Raw genomic sequence first — 12652 nt, 5'->3', positions numbered from 1 at the left:
TAAACACGAGGGAGACAGGCATTTAGTAATTAATAAACCATCGGTACTCGTATATGACCATACTTTTTGTATATATCTTCTTCTAAATTGAAAGTAATAATATAACATCGGAAGTTGACCCTCTGGTCTGATGCAAGAGTAGTTCTCAATACCTTCTGTAATCAATCGTCTAGAGTCACATAGTATATATAGGTTGTTTTTACTTTTGGTTCGAACATTAAAAAAGTACTAATAATTGCTGACTTGTTAGAGGTACTGCTGATAAACTTTCTTATATACACCATCTCTCTCTCCCTCTCTCTCTCTATATATATATAGAGAGAGAGAGACAGACAGACACACACGTAAATGTGTATGTATATAACTGCATACCGTCTGTACATATATATATACACGGACGTATATGTCTAGGAATGTGTGTGTATATATATATATATAGGCGCAGGAGTGGCTGTGTGGTAAGTAGCTTGCTTACCAACCACATGGTTCCGGGTTCAGTCCCACTGCGTGGCACCTTGGGCAAGTGTCTTCTACTATAGCCTCGGGCCGACCAAAGCTTTGTGAGTGGATTTGGTAGACGGAAACTGAAAGAAGCCCGTCGTATATATGTATATATATATATGCGTGTGTGTCTGTGTTTGTCCCCCTAGCATTGCTTGACAACCGATGCTGGTGTGTTTGTCCCCGTTACTTAGCGGTTCGGCAAAAGAGACCGATAGAATAAGTACTGGGCTTATAAAGAATAAGTCCCGGGGTCGAGTTGCTCGATTAAAGGCGGTGCTCCAGCATGGCCGCAGTCAAATGACTGAAACAAGTAAAAGAGTAATATATATATAATGTCATTGTTTGGCTAAAACAAAGGAAACAAAGAAGATAAATATATTTGTGCATATGTCTAAATATACATGTAGGTGAAATATATATAATTCCAAGATGCATCTATAAGATGTTCCGAGCTACATCCTCAGTGATGTGATATTCCTGGAGGTCTTAGAGGGTTTTGGTTTCGTTATCAGACGCTCTCATTGTGCAAACCTGTCAAGGTTTTCAAGTCCCAGCAAAAACAAGACTACAGGTCTACCCTCTTTATCCAAAGCCATTTAGAGGCTTTCTCTGTAGCTTCAGTGATGGAACATAAGACCCCCACCTACTCTTTGCTGCACTATTGATTCCAAGTGGGAGCTTTGCAGAGTGATCACTACAAATCCTGGCAGCCTAACTCCAGGCTTTTGTGCAGTGATCACCTTGGCTTTGGCTTCTGCTCTCCTCTGCCATCTCCTAGAGCAAGCGTTCTCTTATATGCCTCATTTTTGGTGGGTGGGGGTGCTTTCAATATCTGAATACTGACACAGGTTGCATATTCCTTCTGTAGATTGCACATCCTCATTAGTAGAGACAGCATCTCCTTCAGTGAGGCAGAAATTGCATAGATCCAATGAAACGGTTTGTTGGAGCTTGCATCTAGCGCATACCAACCTCCCACAATTCAGGGTTGGGATTTTTTAACATAGAGGTTACACTTACATTGCTAACTTGATCGTAGACACTAGCCTGGAATGTATCCAGGTCCTCAAGGCAGTGATGATGGACCAAGAAGTGTGGTGGGTAGACTTTGTTGCTACAGTTTGTGTTGGAAGCCAGCCATAACAATAATGAGCCTCTTTCTTGTGTTCTTCCCACAGCACAGTTGATTCTTACATGATTATTTCTTTACTAGGATCTGAGAAGGTGATTATGTCTGAGCAGAACATCATTGGCTGTCTGGGGTAGGTAGAATTATTGGTGTGTCAGTGAATACCAGCTTCAAGAAAACAATATTTTTTTTCTCTTTGGAGTGAATGCCTGCTATGATTTCTGTAACTACCTGGTCATATAACAAGTGGTAGCAAGAAGTTGGAGAATCCTGGTGAGAAAGGACCAACATGGGTCATGAGAAGAGTGAAGAGTGAGTCTGATGAAGCTAAGTGTAGGTACCAGGAGATATACAGAGCAGAGGACATTCTTAGCCTGGGTAGAAAATGCTGAGGGAGTACACAGTGTACCTGTGCGTTAAATGTATTAATGACCAACTTCATACTGGCCAGATGAGGAGGTTTTGGAAGGGGATGCAGTCTAAAATGTCTGCATCTCATCTGCAGCAGCAGCACTATGCCAGATGTGTATCTCACTTTAGCTTTGTATCACCATCATCATTTTATGTTTTCCATAGATGGATTGACGTGGACCGCATCAGGTGCCAAAGTCGGCTAGGCTTGGTTTCTACAGCTGGATGCCCTTCCTAGCACTGACCACTTTACAGTGTGTACTGGGTGCTTCACACATGGCACCAGCACCAGTGCTTTTTATATGAAAGTCAGTATTTCATGGAAGCTAAAGAGATAAGCTATGTTGAGGATATGCAATAACCTGAAGAAAACATCACTAATATTGAGGCTACTATTGTAGCTAGAGTATGTGCTTCATGAGGTGACCCTTCCATTTGCTGCCCCCAGACCCCCCAAAAAAACATATATTGCCTACAGCAATAGCTTACAACAGGATGAAAAGAGCTGCCCCTACTGCTATGCTAGTGACTGAGGCCTAGCATTTGTAGGGATTTTGAGGGTTTTTGTTGTGTATTGTTCATGCCAAAAGTAAGATTACAACATTGTTTCCTTGATATGTGTTCTAATTGCATCTTTGTCATGTTGAAGGAGACAAGATTGACTTTAATAAAGAGTAGATAAACCACAGAAGTTTCAGTAGTTATGACAGAAGAGTTTACCCTCTTCTTATGAGTATTCTCATATTTTTTTGATAGACACAATCAGATACAACACATGTATACACATACACTCACACACATACATATATATTTATATCAAAATGGAAGACAAACACGCAAAACATTTGGTGTTATTCAAGAATATTTGCTTTGTAATCTATATATATAAAACTGAGAATGTGCGCGTCACTAAATTTTGAGAACTATCCAACGAGTTTCATTCAAAATTTACACATGCCTTACTTAGGGTCTATGCAGTGTCATGGGCCAAAAAGTTTTCAACTTCTTTCCTAATGTGAGCCCAGCACATTTCATACACTATTTCAGTATTACGTTTCAAAAGTGAAACAATAACATCTCTAATGTAAAGTGAGATACTTTCACTATTAATACTGAAACTATTATCTCACATGTATACATGCATACACAGACAAACATATATGTGTATATATATATATATATATATATATATATATATATATATATATATATATATATATATAAATGCATGTATATACAGCTGCACATATATATGTTTATATATATGTATATATATATAGATATGTACAGATATTACGCATACATGCATATGTGTACATGTAAATGTATATATGTGTATGTATATATATATGTGTGTGTGTATATATATATATGTATATAATATATATATATGCAACTATATCTATAGATATATCTAAGTATATATGTATGTATATGTGTATATATATGTATGTATATATAAGGATAAGGAAAATTATAGAAGGACCACATCCAGGCAATCAATACAAATTCCAAAGCATAATTTTAAACACACGTGTTCCTTCTATAATTTCCCTTATCTTTCAATTTAGCTCACAGTGAGCACTTCTCAGTACAGTCCATATATTGTGAAGTATACTTAAAAACATTCTTTATAAGAAAATTTAAATTTGTATGTATAAATATCTATAAATATATGTTTAGCATGTAAATATGTGTATATATATATATGTGTACATATGTAAGTATGTATATATATTTATATATATATGTGTGTGTGTGTGTGTATATATATATATAGATTTATATATTTATGTATATATATCATCATCGTTTAACGTCCGCTTTCCATGCTAGTTGGACGATTTGACTGAGGACTGGTGAACCAGATGGCTACACCAGGCTCCAATCTAATCTGGTAGAGTTCCTACAGCTGGATGCCCTTCGTAACGCCAACCACTCTGAGGGTGTAGTAGATGCTTTTACGTGCCAGCGGCACGAGGGCCAGCCAGATGGTACTGGCAATGGCCATGCTCAAATGGTGTATTTTATGTGCCACCAGCACAGGAGCCAGTCCAGCAACACTGGCAACAACCTTACTCAAATGTTTTTCACGTGCCACCAGCACAACTGCCAGTATGGAGACGCTGGTAATGATCACGTTTGAATGGTGCTTTTTACGTGCCACCGGTATGGAAGCCAGTCAGCTTCTCTGGCAGCAATCACACTCAGATGGTGCTCTTAGTGCTCCACTGGCATGGGTGCCAGTCATCGAATTTGCGAATTTGATTTGATTTTGATTTCATTTGCCTCAACAGGTCTTTGCAAGCAGAGTTTAGTGTCCAATGAAGGAAAAGTACGCATAATTGGGCTGGTTACAGCCCTGGCATAGGCCACGGGTTATGGTCTCACTTGGCTTGCCAGGTCTTCTCAAACACTGCATATTTCCAAAGGTCTCGGTCACTAGTCATTGTCTTGGTGAGACCTAATGTTCGAAGGTCGTGCTTCACCACCTCATCCCAGGTCTTCCTGGCTCTACCACTTCCACAGGTTCCCTCAACCGCTAGAGTATAGCACTTTTTCACAGAAGCTATCTTCATCCAGTCTCGCCACATGACCATACCAGCACAGTCGACTCTCTTGCACACCACATCTCCGTCTATGCAGGCTCTCTAGTGACGACCATGACTTTGAGACTATATCTATGTGTATATATATATATCTATGTATATATGTAGAAAGTTGAAAAGGAACATGCAATTTGATAAATATGGAAAAAAAAAGTCAAGGTAGAAAATGCTAAAATAATTTTATAAAAAAACATTTCAGTACTGGTTTCAGTCATTGAGACTTTTTCAACTGTAAATATGGAAAACAATTAAATTTTGAAAAAATTAAAAGAAAAGATTTTTTAAAGGAATATTTGCATAGTATTCAAATACAAGGGGTATTTTCCTTGTTTGTGTCTTTCTCTGTCTCTCTTGTTTACTGTTGTGGGTTCGAGGTCGAACCCACAAGAGTAAACAAGAGACAAAGACATGGCGCAAACGGGATGGCCCCTGTACAAGGACAATCCAAACACGGACAGTTGTTGCAAAGAGTGACCAGTTGAGCGGAAATGGCACAAGACTGGGGTGTCGTTGTTGAGTCAGATGTCTCGGAGGTGTTCCGCGAACCGGTCAGCCAAGCAGTGTCCTGTTGGCCCAATGTATAGAGAAGGGCAGAGAGAGCAAGAGATGCAGTAGATGATATTGGTAGAAGTGCAGGTGAAGGAGTCGATGATGGGTGCCAGTGAGGAGGGTGGTGTTGGAGAGGTAAGGGCAAGAGTGGCAGTGTGGGCGGGAGCAGGGGAATGAGCCAGGTTGGGAAGTTGGGTTAGAGAAGAAGCTGTGGACCAAGAGGTCTCGTAGGTTGTGGGTTCATTTGAAGGAGAGGAGGGGTCAGTTAGGGAGGATGTGCGAAGTGCAGGGGTTGAACTGGAGTCGTCAGAAGGCTCGGAGAATGGTGCGTTGGAGAGGTAAGGTGGTGAGGTTGTAGGTGAGGGGAAATGGAGGTAGGGCAGGTTCAGCGGGAGAGAGCCGATGTACGATCCATGGTACATGCTCTGGCAAGGATGGTGTGGATAGTGGTGAGGGGATCCATGTAGGATGAAGTGGCAAGCCATGAGTTGAGACTGAGTCTCAAAGTCATGGTCGTCACTAGAGAACGTGCATAGACGGAGGAATTGGGAATAGGGGATGGAAAGCTTGGTGTGTTTATGGTAGGAGGAAGAGAAGTTGAAGTATATTTATACATATATATGTATATATACATATATATATATATATATATATATATACATATATACATATATATATATATGTATATATATATTTATTTATGTATATATATATGTATATATACATATATATGTGTATATATATATATATATTTATGTATATGTATTTATATATGTGTGTATATATATATGTGTGGTGTGTGTATGTATACACACACATACACACATATATATATATATATATGAATGAATGAAAAACTGATATTCCTCTGTCTCAGACTGGTCAACAGAAGAGGGCCAATCATTCTTCATGATGATGCTCAACCACACGTTTCAGTAATGAAGTTCCAGAAGCTGTGGGATCTATGAAGTTCTTCCCCGCCCAGCTTATTCTCTAAACTTTTCTCCTACTGACTATCACTTTCTCAAGCACCTTGATGGTTTCTTGCGAGAGGAGTTTAAAAATCAAAGTGCGTTTAAAGAGTTCGTCGGTTCCAGAAGTCCAGATTTTGTTACCGGAATAAACAAACTTGTAACTCATTGGGAAAAATGTGTCAATTGTAATGGTACTTACTTTGATGAATAAAATTTCTGCATTACTGAAATATATTGTGATGAATTTCATGCTTCAAAACGTTGCTTACTTTTCACTCAGACTGATATATAGGCTTACACACACACATACATACATATATATATATATATATGTAAGCATATATATGCTTATATATATATATATATATATATATATATATATATACACACACACATATACATATATATACACTTGATCCAAGAGTTTCCAGACCCACACTCAACCACTGTTAGAGAATACAGCAAATCTGGACTGATCGGAGAATAGGACAGTGTCCCAAAATGCTTGTGGCTTCTCCACCATCTCACTGGTACTAGGCTGGTCAAAGAAGTGGCTTCCTTCTTGCTGCTCTGCCATTGTAACCAAGTTTGTGAAGATACCTGACAGCTGTTCTTGGACTGACAATGCATTCTGCTATGTCAGAGGCCTTGCAACGAGGATTATCCTCCACACTTATCTTAACAAAGAGAGCCCTGGTCAACCTCAGCTAGGTGATATGGACTCTTTCCCCTCTCTTGTGAATTGCAAAATCACACTATTAACTGTAGAAAGCGGGATCCCAAGGTTTTCTACGATTTTACACTATGCCCACCTTCAGAATGACCCAATATACAGCCTCTTTGAAATTGAGACAGTTTCAAGGCTTCTTTTGTACATGGCATGATTAAACAGTCACATATAGAACCTGAAACATAAAAATGTCAATTAATAAAAGATATGAACCTTTACAAGTTAGAATAAACATAAAACGATGTTTTATAGGGTATCTATTTACTTCTGTCACATCTGGGTATATATGTATATGCATATGTGTGTGTGTGTGTGTTTATATATATATATATATATACACACAATACATATATATGTATATATATACATACATACATACATACATACTTATATATATATATATATATGTATATATACATACAAAGTTAGCAGAAAATGGAGAAATATTGATCAACAAGTGATTAAGATCAATTATTACTTTTTGATACAAGTAGACTGGATACAGTCTTTGTTGATCAATATTTCTCCATTATCTGTTTACTTTAAATTTGATTCCTGATAAACTCATGTTTAGATTTGTCAATGCCTGTAGCCTATGAGCATAGTATGCTTGCATATGTATGTCCAGATAATTATACCAGTAGTATAACAGATATTTTTATCCCTTAGTCAGTTATGTCAATCTCTAACTCTACTAACCTTATATGTGTGTGTGTGTATATATAATCTTTCAGCAAAAACAATTAAGATTCAAGTGAATTCCAATGAATTCAAATGAATATGGTACTTAACTTAGATGCACCAGAATTGTTTATGGTATTAACCATAAAATAATGTGGGGTGATTATAACCAAGAAAAAAGCAACAAGAATGGATTAGTAGTTTAGTACAATTGTTTCATACCAAGAACAATTTTATGAAACAATTGTACGAAATTTCTAATCCATTCTTGTTGCTTTTTTCTTGGTTATATATATATATATATATATAAAGTTAATCCAAACAAGAAAAACAAAAAAGACAACAACGCAAAAAGTGGAACAATTAAAGTATTATTAGGCGCTCAGGAAAAAAGGGGAAGAAGGAGGGTATGACGTTTCGAGCGGAGCTCTTCATCGGAAACATAAGAGAAAGAAAGATCCCGAGGTGGGAGGACAGAGGGAAAAAAACGCGAGTGGTCTTCACGTATATATATATATATATATATATATAACAAAAGAAGGGGTGTATTTCCATGCAGGAAAAAATATAGGGATATTTGTTTCTGAAAATGCACCTAAATTTGAAAAACTTGTAATTGTTTAGAATAAATTTATTTATATATACACCAAACTAGTTTCAACAATATTTTTTGTGCTGGAGCACTGCCATTTTGTTACACTGTTGTTATTGAGAGCCTCCTCTAATATGTGGCGTTTGGTGAATAAGGGAGTTTGACGTCATTACCCCCATTTGCACCTCTTGCCGTGAGGTGGGTTCAGCTGGTACTCTCAACAGGAAGAGATTCAGTTTTAATTTGAAAACTTCTCCATCCACTTTGTGTAGGTCCCTCAGGCTCTTTGGGAGAATATTAAAAAGCTATGGGTTCCTGAAACCCAGACTGTAGCAGTAACTGGTCCTGAAGCATAATGGCATTGCTGGGATCTTTGGCACTGTGCAATGTCGACCCGTTTTGGCATTGGTGAAGCTTTCAATGCCAAAATTTGGCACACTTCCTTCCAGGGTCTTCCAGATGTATATTACTGCATACTTCTCCCACCTTCGCTCCAGGAAGTAGTGTCTTAGCTGTTTCAGCCTTTTCCAGTAGCTGAGCAGTTGCAACAAGACAATCTTCTTTGTGAAGCTTTGCTGGATTGTTTCAAGGTCCACTGTTAATTTTATACTGTTGGGTGATCATAGCTTGGAGCAGTAGTCCTGGTGATTGAGGATGAATATTCTCCAGAGGACCATCATGGTTTCCTTCTCTCTGATCCTGAACGTTCTTAGGATCCATCCAACCAGTTGTCTGCACTTTGTGGCCATCCTGGTAATGTGCACTTGGAAAGAGGTGTCATCACTCATGTTGATAACCAGGTTCCTCGCTGATTTAGGCTCTGGAATTGTAATCCCCTGTGGACCAATGTACTCTGTAATTTTCATATTCAATTTTGGATGCTGGTAGCGCAGGGCTTGGAAATTTGTGACATATCATACCGTGATCCACTTTATCAAAAGCTTTTGCAAAGTCAAGGTATATTACATCCACATTTAAGTTGTTGAGTAACTGCCTTAACACCCAGTCATAGTGCTGTAAGAGCTGGGTCGGGCAGCTCCTACCTGGTTGAAAGCTATGCTGGGTATCACTCAGCAAGTTATTTTCTTCAAGAAATGCAATTAGTTTCCCTCTGACTATCCGTTCTATGACTTTGATTCCTCCTTTATGGATTGGGCATATTATTCCTTCCTTCAGTTTGCTTGGCAGCATGCCATTTGCAAGAAAGCTCTGGAAGAGAATCTGCAGAGGTTTCACCAGGGCACACTCACACGATTTGAGGAAGATTACTGGGAAACCATCAGGACCATCAGTTGAGTTTGCGTCCACCTCATCTACAGCTTGTAGTATATCTTCTTCACTAATGTCGATATAATCATAACTGCCTTGTTGGTTACATAAAGATGAGGCGGCAAAGAAATCCCCTGGTTTGTTCACTTATCTGTGTTCCAATGGGGTGGCAAAGACACTTTTAAACTAGTCATTCAGTACCGCACTGATCCTGGTTGGACTATCTGTGAGGGAGCCATCCTTTTGGAAGAGGGGTACTGAGGCTGTTTCTTTGTCATAATGAAAGAAGGCCTTTGGGTTTGACTTAATTTTTTTTATAACCCAGGCTTCTTTGTCTGCTCTCACCCTCACATAGGATTGTTGCAGGCTTTTTTAAATCTCCATTAGTGTTGTTTTTAGGTGAGACCTTTCACTACTTTTGGAATGTTGGTTGAATTGATTTGCAACCTTTGTCCGTTGTCTCATGAGGATCTTCCTCTCCCTTGGAATCTTGCTCCTTTTTGTGTTGGCCTTGTGCTCGGGGACATATTTCTGGCATATGGTTTGCATAACAGACATGAAATATTCTAGCTTCACGCCAATGTCTGGTGTGGAGAGACATTTCAGCCAGTCTTGTCTGAATATCTCTTTTCAGATCAATTTCCAGTCTGCTTTGTTGAAGTTCAGATTGGAGAGATTTCGGGTGCTTCCTTTAGGCTGTATGCCTTTGGCTACTTTTGGCCTATATATAGACAGCTCTCTTATGTTGTAATCTGAAACTAATGTCAGCATCACTTTCACATCCTGAACAATGTCCATATTGTTTGTGAAGCAGAAATCCAAAATGTTATTTGCTCTAGTTGGTCAGAGAAAAAATTTAGAATTATGAATTAGAAAAACATCTTTAAAGTTTCAAAGTTGACAAGTTTAAATGTTCATAACAGAAAAATTTATAATTATGAATTAGAAAAACATGTTTAAAAATTTCAATGTCAACAAGCTTAAAATTTTCATAACAGTCATAGCAGAATGAAAAACTTGACCACAGGAAAAACAAGTCGTCACCAGTAATTTATCAAATCAAAAATCAGGTTGGAATAATAAATCAAGACTTATACATGCCCTGATACCATTGGTATCTACATATCAAATTTGAGCGCAATCGGATAGAGGATGCCCGAGATCCTAGAAGACACACACACAGACAGACGAAACGGATTTTATATAATATATATATATACACACACACACACACATATACATATATCATCATCATCATCATCATTTAACAATGCATTTTTTTGATGGGTGTCAGCCAGAGACTGAGGCCATGCTGGTGCACTGCCTTTACTGCATTCGGGGATTTTTCCAGTATCGATTCTGGTGAAGTAGCGAGTTGGACATTGCAGCTCTTCTTTGTGCCTCCTGCCATGCTGTGGGTTCATTTGGCATTGCAGATAAAAAACTGTCGTGACGATTTTTGAAAACTTCCATGTCTACACCATGATGTTCAGTGGTAGGGCATTAAAAATTTGTGGTTCCTTGAATCCCAGGCTATTACAACATGGGCTTTGTATCCTTCATGGAGAAGATGGAACCTTTGGTACAGTGCAGTGCCATCCAGTTTGGTGATTGTTGTAGATTTCGATTCCAAAATTTGGAGCTAGCCCTTCCATTATTTTCCATATGTATCACACTGCATATCTCTCACATCTCCTCTCTAGGGAGTAGAGTCCCAGTCCCTTCAACCTCTCCCAGTAGCCCATGTGTTTTACTAAGTCTATCTTCTTTGTGCAGTGGCATTAGATCGCTTCTAGTTCTGCAATTAGTTTTACACTCTGTGGAACCACAGTTGGGAGCAGTAGTCCAGGTGACTGAGGACAATGGTTCTCCAAAACAGAAGCATTGTGTCTCTGTTCCTAGTCCGGAAGGATCTAAGGATCCAACCTGCCACTCATCTGCATAGTGTTGCCACCTGAGCAATGTGCACATGGTAAGTTGTGTCATTGCTCATGTGGATTTCCAGGTCATGCACCAACTCTAACTCTGGGATTACATTGCCTGCTGGTCCCATGTATTTTAGCTGTAGTTTGTTTGTGGGCTGATAGTGGAGTGCTTGAAATTTTACACCATTGAACTTCATATTATACTCATCTGCCCATTTATAAATTGCATTCAGATCATTCTGCAGTCTTAGGATGTCAGTAGGATCCTTGACTATCTGCGATACTTTTGTATCATCAGCGTACCTGATGAGTGTGGCTGACTCTATGGCTGAGGGCATGTCCGAGAGAGCAACCACAAACAGTAGTGGTCCCAGCACTGTCCCCTAGGGGACTCCACTGAGGATTGGTGTCACTTCTGTGAGGGCACCATTTGCTGTGATAGCCTGACTTCTGCCCTTCCGGAAATCATGCAGCCACTCTCAAGTCTACCAGCAATACCAAGGTCACGCAATTTGTGTCATATCATCCTGAGATTGACTTTGTCAAAGGCCTTGGCAAAGTCAAGATATTTGAATGGTTGAGTTATTGTTTTGTTACCGAGTCAAAGTGCTGTAGTTGCTGTGTTAGAAACCATGTTGTGTGTCTGTAAGCAAGTCATATTCCTCTAGGAATGTGGTCAGTCTTTTTCTGACAATGTGTTCCATGATCTTGCTGACATGTGAGGTCAGAGAAGTAGGCTTGTATTTATAGCATCTGCTCTGCTTCCTCCTTTGTGGACAGGGCAGATTATTCCTTCTTTTATATTTTTTATAAACCGGCCTTCTCTAACTTTAATATATATTATATATGCATATATATTTACACACACATATATATATATTGCATATATATATACATATACATACATATATTATATAATATACATAACATACATATATATATATATATATATATATATATATATATATATATATATATATATATAATATATAGATATATATATATATATAATACACATATATATATATATATATATTATAATATACATATATATATTATATATATATATAATATATATATATATATATATATATATATATACGATATATATATATATATATATACATTATATATATATATATATATACATATATATATATATGCATATATATATATATATACATATATATATGCATATACACACACACACATATATATATATACACACATATATACATACACACACACACACACACATATATATATATGTATGTATATA

At 37.9% G+C, this 12652-nt stretch overlaps 1 long non-coding RNA gene across 1 annotated transcript in view; it reads left to right on the top strand.

The window, feature by feature from the left end:
• The window catches only part of LOC118767252, a 99054-nt gene that overhangs the window by 2521 nt on the left and 83881 nt on the right, over positions 1-12652 (top strand). Inside the window, exon 2 of the long non-coding RNA XR_005003155.1 lies at positions 1718-1766. This is a non-coding gene — a long non-coding RNA (uncharacterized LOC118767252). The remainder of the gene's footprint in view (positions 1-1717; positions 1767-12652) is intronic.

This window comes from Octopus sinensis, linkage group LG20 (genome assembly GCF_006345805.1).
Source record: "Octopus sinensis linkage group LG20, ASM634580v1, whole genome shotgun sequence".
NCBI lineage: Eukaryota > Metazoa > Mollusca > Cephalopoda > Octopoda > Octopodidae > Octopus > Octopus sinensis.
Note: the sequence above shows the minus strand (reverse complement) of the source record. Positions and strands in the feature narration are given on the sequence as shown.